Source organism: Octodon degus, unplaced genomic scaffold, assembly GCF_000260255.1.
Source record: "Octodon degus isolate 3935 unplaced genomic scaffold, OctDeg1.0 scaffold00033, whole genome shotgun sequence".
Taxonomy (NCBI): domain Eukaryota; kingdom Metazoa; phylum Chordata; class Mammalia; order Rodentia; family Octodontidae; genus Octodon; species Octodon degus.
The window spans coordinates 3,736,807-3,742,900 of NW_004524609.1; the positions used below are offsets into that span (position 1 = coordinate 3,736,807).

The window sequence follows — 6,094 nt, forward strand, 5'->3', positions numbered from 1 at the left end:
CAAATTAGAATTAAAACAAAAAATTACAAGTGATACAGAATTTCACTTAACAAAGTAATATGAATTTCACAGTATTTGTTGTAATACATAGTGTTGTCTTCAACCAGTTATTCATATTCCCAGATACATGCGTGTAAAACTGGAAGAAGAAATGGGTATACAGTGACGTGTGCACCATGTTTATAGCAGAGCAATTTGTCATAGCCAAATCCTGGAAACAACCCAGATGCCCATCAACTGAAGAATGGATAAGGAAGATGTGGTATCTTTGCACAATGGAGTATTATTCAGTTGTTAAACAGGATAAATTTGAGTCTTTTGTCAGTAAAGGCATGCAACTAGAGAACATACTCTTCAGTGAAATACATCAGACCTGCATGTGCAAACATCGTATTGTCTCCTTAATGTGAGAACCTGAAAGAGAAAATGGAATCTGAAGGGTACAACAGATATTGGAAAAAGGGAATGAACTTATTGAAAAGGCAAGAGTTACTGAGTTGAGGAGGAGGACAGGAGGAGGGGGAGGAAGAGATGTATCTAGGTATGTAAGCAGGATGGTCTGGACAGCTGTACTGTGCATTTCTGCTGGTCTATGGAAAGGAGCTGTTAGTGCTTTGTTTCATCTCCTTTTCCAGCTGTTCATACTTTTTCTCTTCCCAATTTCTGAACAGTCTTGTTTACCTTTACATCCTCAGATCCTAGTCTAGCTGGTGGCAAAATGTCCGACAAATTAGGCTCTATCTCGTTTCCAAAGTTTTCTTCTGTGTACCGTAGAGAGATGCACCAATTCCAAGTCAATGATCAACAAGTACGCGGCAATTAAGATACAGAAGTCCCGCCCCTTTCATTAAAAAAAAAAAGTGTTGGCATCTAGCCTCCCATCTCTATGGTCCGAGTGTGACCACTCTATACTTTGGAGGATTTAGCGAGCACCGCCAATCATTAGATCATTTTTTACAGCGCACGCTCAGAAATTTGGCTTGCTATTGGTTGATAGCAGTAAAGCCCGCCCTACTACTTCCGTTATCTTCCTTTAAGTACAATTCACGCTCTTTTCGCTGTCTCTTGACCACGGCGGACCCGCAGAGGTGAGCGGTGTTACTTTGCTGAGTTGTGTGGCTGGGCTGGCCCGCGAGCGGGCTGGAGACGACCGACTGGCGGTGATGACATTCCAATTAAAGCACGTGTTAGACTGCTGACGAGAGTGATGCGAACTGGAGTCTGAGCCGGTTGGCGGGTTGGATGGGGGAGGAGACGGGCCGGGAGGTCCGCTGTTGCTCACCTATGGCCGTCGTTTTTGCAGATCCAGCCGTGCCGGGAACGTCAGATCTCGTGTGAAGCGGCTTCTCCCCAGTCAAAGCCCCCCAATAAAGTGATTTGGTCTCCAGCTCAGTGTCCTGTGGTCGGTGACGCGCTGCCTTTGGGCCCCCGTCGCGCCTGTGTGTGGCGCCGGGGGTCAAGCTGCAGCGCCAGAGAACGCGCTCGCGCATAACTGGGGCCGCCTGCCCTCCGCCGACGGCCCTTTTAACCGCGAGCAACACAGCCGCGGCAGCGCCCGGCTGCCGGGGCGAACCTCCACCTTTCCCGGGATTAAGGGTGCAGCGGGTTGGGGGCGCGTGCCCTGCCTGCGCGCCCGCTGCTGCACCTCGAGCAGCCTGCCCGGCTGCGGCGGCCGTCTGGCCGAGGTGTGCGAGGCGCGCTTGTTAGGCGCAGTGTGAAGTGTCTAGGCGGAGAGATAAAAGCAGCTGGATTTGTTGCGGGAACAGGTTTGGGGCTGAAGCTGTAGGGGTTTAAATTCTGGTTAAAATGTAGTACGACCAGTTGATTGGTAAAAGTCCTACAAGTGAACTTGGGAGAAACGAGTTGTCCGCTTAGCTCAACCTCTAATTTCCAGGGTGGTGTGAGCATGTGGGGTTTTTTGTACGTCTTCACACTGCAGCTGGTCAAAGCTCCTAACGTGGGCTTGTGCGGGGTTTCGCGGTAGGGGCAGGGCGCCTACCAAATGCCCGGCTTAAAATGATTCCCGCAGATACGGGTGTGGGCTTCAGCGCCGGGGCACAACTATCTCGATGAACAAATCTGAACTTGGTCCTCGAGACGCAGGCTGAGAGGGGAAGCAGTACCTATCTCAAGGGGAGCAGGGCTGCCTTGCCCCCGGGAGCTAATGGGATGCCACCTAGAACCGTGGGCGGCGCTGTGCTACTACAGGTCACAGACGACCAAGAGTCACTCTTGCATGCCACGGGATAGCTAAAGCTTTGGAGAAGAGTGAATCGCCCCGAAAACAAAAGCTGCCCTACTTCACCCGCAAGCCAGCTTGTCAATCTCGTTTCTTGTTCTCCCACTTTTGCTTTAACCTTTCCCAAAATCGGCGCATTAACTTTGATACCTGGGTCCTTGTGCCAGCCTGGGCAGGCGCTCAGAGCTGTCCCCGCGGCCCCCATCATTTTTACCTTGTTTTTGAGGTGGGGCTGGCCCTCCAGGCTCCTAATTCTCCTGGGCCTGCAGACCGGCCTGGCCTTACCCAGTGTCTGCTCTTCTCACTGAACAGTTGTGGCTGAGCGGAAGGTGCACTGCACAGCGGCCAAGTACAGGCCGATTGGTGGGAAGTTGGTCATTGTACACTCAGGACTGGGCTCTGAGCACGCAGGTGCTTGCTGCCCGGGAGTGCCCAAGCGCTGTGCATTCACTATTCCTTCCTCTACAGGGACTTTGGAGAAATAACTTGGATGCTTATCTAGTACTTGACAGGAGATAATTTATTTTGTGAAACAATGCAGGCGGTTCTACATCCCCCTCACTACCAATTAAGTGCAACAGGGTGCAGTCGTGTGATTACGCAGCGGCGGCTAGTCGTCTGCCTTTAGTTACTGCACAGTGAAGACCAGTGATAAGACGTGCGACTCCAGGCCACGGAGCCCACACAGTGAGGAGTTAGAACAGTACACCGGTGGCAATGGCCAGGTAATTTGAGTCAAATGTTTTAATGGTGCAATTAAAATAAGGGCTCAAATATATCTTTAATATATTAATTTCTTTAAAGTCAGGCAAGGTGCTGTTTTAAAGAAAAATCACTATTCGCTTAGTCCACAGATGTAAGTTATATCAAACGTTACCCAAGGTAATTTTGATGTTCAATACAACTTTAAACAAATTGTATTTACTTTTCAAAGCAAATTTCGAGTCCCAAACTTGTAAACTAAACCTTCTGACACAAATGCACAAAATGAAGTTGGCAACATGAAAGGAAGGTCATGTGTTCTGCGATGTAGTGTCTGGTGGGACGCAAACTCGCTCCAGCGGAGACCAGGGGAGTGTTGTTTGGCCATCAGGAAGACCCGCCCACAGAGCTTTCCCGCAGGCCTAAACAGCGTTCCCTCTGGGGAGCTTCCTGGGGAGCTTCCGGCAGCCACAGGAACTCTGGGTGTTTGGGCCCATCCCATCTGCATTAAGGAGGAACAGTCGGCCCTTGTGTGCAATATCTGTCATTGTCACATGCTTGTATCTCAGGAAACAGGATTAGAGGCAAGAAGACTACCTCACTGGCAAAAGGCTTGGGATGGTTTGATCCCGTGGCTTTGCCTAAGGTTCACATAAATTCCAGTGCCTCCGCCCCAGCGAAAGTTGTGTTTTATGGCAACTTGCTTCTAAAATGCACAAGTTAGTAACAGTGATTTGCGACGCCTCTCCCACCACTGCAGTGGCTCGAAATCCCACTTCCCACACGTTGCCAGGCTGACACCCTGGAGATCGGAGGACTACACTCGTGTAGAGTGAGCCTGAGGCAAGGCTTTGGATGGGGAGGGGAGGCTTCCGGTCCGCTGCACAGCTTCCCTCTCAACGTGCTTTTTGCTGCCACAAAAATTCAGCTCCGAAGCTGGTAGACTTTAAGCAGCCACAATGTGAGTCGCATAACTTCTGGGCCCACTGGGATGACAGTCCAGTCTCCTTTGCCGAGGCCAGGCTTTGTGGCAGGCACTCCAAATGCCTGTCACTAGATGTAGGGAATGACACCTCACAGTGGAATGGGCACCGGCAGGCAGAGGCAGAAGCAGTCTTGGGAGCCAGTGCCGCGGTGCAGACTGCAGCCAGGAACCTGGATGCGGAGGGCGTCTCAAGACAGACCCTCCTCCTCCACCCGCTACAGAGGATCAGGGGCCTCCAGAGGGGGCTCCTTCAGGAGGCAGGAAGTGGAGCGAGGGTCCATAGCTGAGTGCATTATGGGGATGTAAATATCGTCCATGTTTGGCATGACGAAAACTTTCTGCAGGGAGATTGAAGAACACACTGTTGGTTTATAGTTTAGACTTTACAGACATGTTTAAAAATATGTATGGAAATTTTTACACATTCCTCCACTGTAATTTAAAAAGTTAAGGCCTCACCAGTGCACAAATACAAGAACATAATTATCAGTTCTGAGGCAGAGGCCTTTGACTTTGCACACATATAAAGTTACTCATAAATGATGAACAACACTAAGAAACTGCTTTTAATTTGTATTTTCAAATTATGTGCAGAACACATTCCAAGAGAATTTTATGCTTGTAAATCTGAGGGGAAAGGGTAAGGGTGTTTTTGATTTTATTTTTTGCGGAACCTGGGATTGAACTCGGTCCCTTGTGCTTGCCAGGCAAGTGCATATTCTCCTGAGCTATCTCCCCGGCCCCTGTGTTTTTAAGACTGTCTTGTTATATAGTTCAGGTGGTCTTGAGCTCACTCTGTAGCCCAGGCTGGCCTCAAACTTGCAGTGATCCTCCAGCTTCCGTGTGCTGGGGTTACAGATGTCTGCCACCGTGTCTGGCAAGACAACAAGGCGGTTTCTTAAAAAGCTAAAGCCCACCAACAATTCACACAAAGCAGGCCTGAGAATGAGACCTGGGTTAGGAAGCTGCAAGACCACTAGACGGATTTGGGGAGGCCCAACTTATGGTGAAGCACTAGGGTGGCGGTGGCGGGCGCGCTGTGGCACGGGCCAAGGGGGCTGCTGGTACCGCTGTGAGCCCTGGAAGGTGTGCCTCCTGCCCGAGGTCCTTGGCTGCTGGAGTACAGAGGCGCTTCCATGTGAGCTGAAGAAACGGCAAGAAGCAGGGAGCTAGCTCAGTAGAAGACGTGCTTGCCTGGCAAGCACAAGGGCCTGAGTTCTAGTCCTGGTTCCTCAAAAAAAAAAAAAAAACTGAGCAAGAAGATGACATAAGGATAGGAAGCCACTTCCTTGGGCATAGGCTGGGTGCCGCTTAGCAAACCAATTCTAAATTTCACGGGGCTCAAAACAAAGCCAGGAAGGCCCAGCAGATCGACTGCTGTGAGATTCTAATTTTGCTCCTTACCCCACATCTGGGTTTCCTCTGAAGATTATTTAGTGATATTCTGGCTAAACTTCAGGGTTTCTGAAATAATACCTGACTTAGTTTTTGTATTTTTCAAACCAGGTTTTGCTCTGCAGCTCAGGCTGGCCTCTAATTCACAAGGAGCCTCCTGCCTCAGCCCCACGAGTCCTCACCTGACCTTTTACCCCAGTGTCTGAGCATGTGTGTCCCTCCTGGGGCGAGAGTGAGTGGTTTCCACTGGACTCTCAAGAGCATCCTGAGCCAGGTGGCGCTCAGGACCCCCGTCCAGCCTGAGCTTTTTATACTCAGTGTGAAACATGAGCTACCACTGCAGGCTCACCTGAAACTCTTGCTCCAGTTTCTTCTCTATCCAGTCTGTCACGTGAACTAATGTCACCTCTCTCTCTCCGAGTTTTGGCCGAGCTTTCAGCTCCACATATGGCGGCTTCCGGAAGCCATACCTTTCAGAAGATAAGTAATAATAAGCACTTAGCAGTAGAGAGGAAGCAGGCAAGCACCGATGAGGAACAATTCAAGCTTATGTGGGGCTTCATCACAACTTAAAATTATTATTCTGAAAATCCCCTCTAAAACAATTGAGCAGGGGCCGGGGAGATGGCTCAGTGGAATAAGCACTTGCCTGGCAAGCGCAAGGGCCTGAGTTCAATCCCCGGTTCCACCAAAATAAATAAATAAATAAATAAATAAATAAATAAAATATTTGAGCGAAGCAAGAATGAACTCGCAACCTCCTCATATTCCCT

General features: G+C 49.7%; 2 non-coding genes across 2 annotated transcripts; both read left to right on the forward strand.

The window, feature by feature from the left end:
* The first annotated feature begins 1,157 nt into the window (after positions 1–1,157).
* LOC111816525 lies at positions 1,158–1,227 on the forward strand. The gene has a single exon (XR_002820898.1). It is a non-coding gene; the product is annotated as a small nucleolar RNA SNORD104 (small nucleolar RNA).
* A 184-nt stretch (positions 1,228–1,411) lies between these two features.
* On the forward strand, positions 1,412–1,543 carry LOC111816529. Its single transcript, XR_002820901.1, has one exon. It is a non-coding gene; the product is annotated as a small nucleolar RNA SNORA76 (small nucleolar RNA).
* The last annotated feature ends 4,551 nt before the right edge of the window (positions 1,544–6,094 follow it).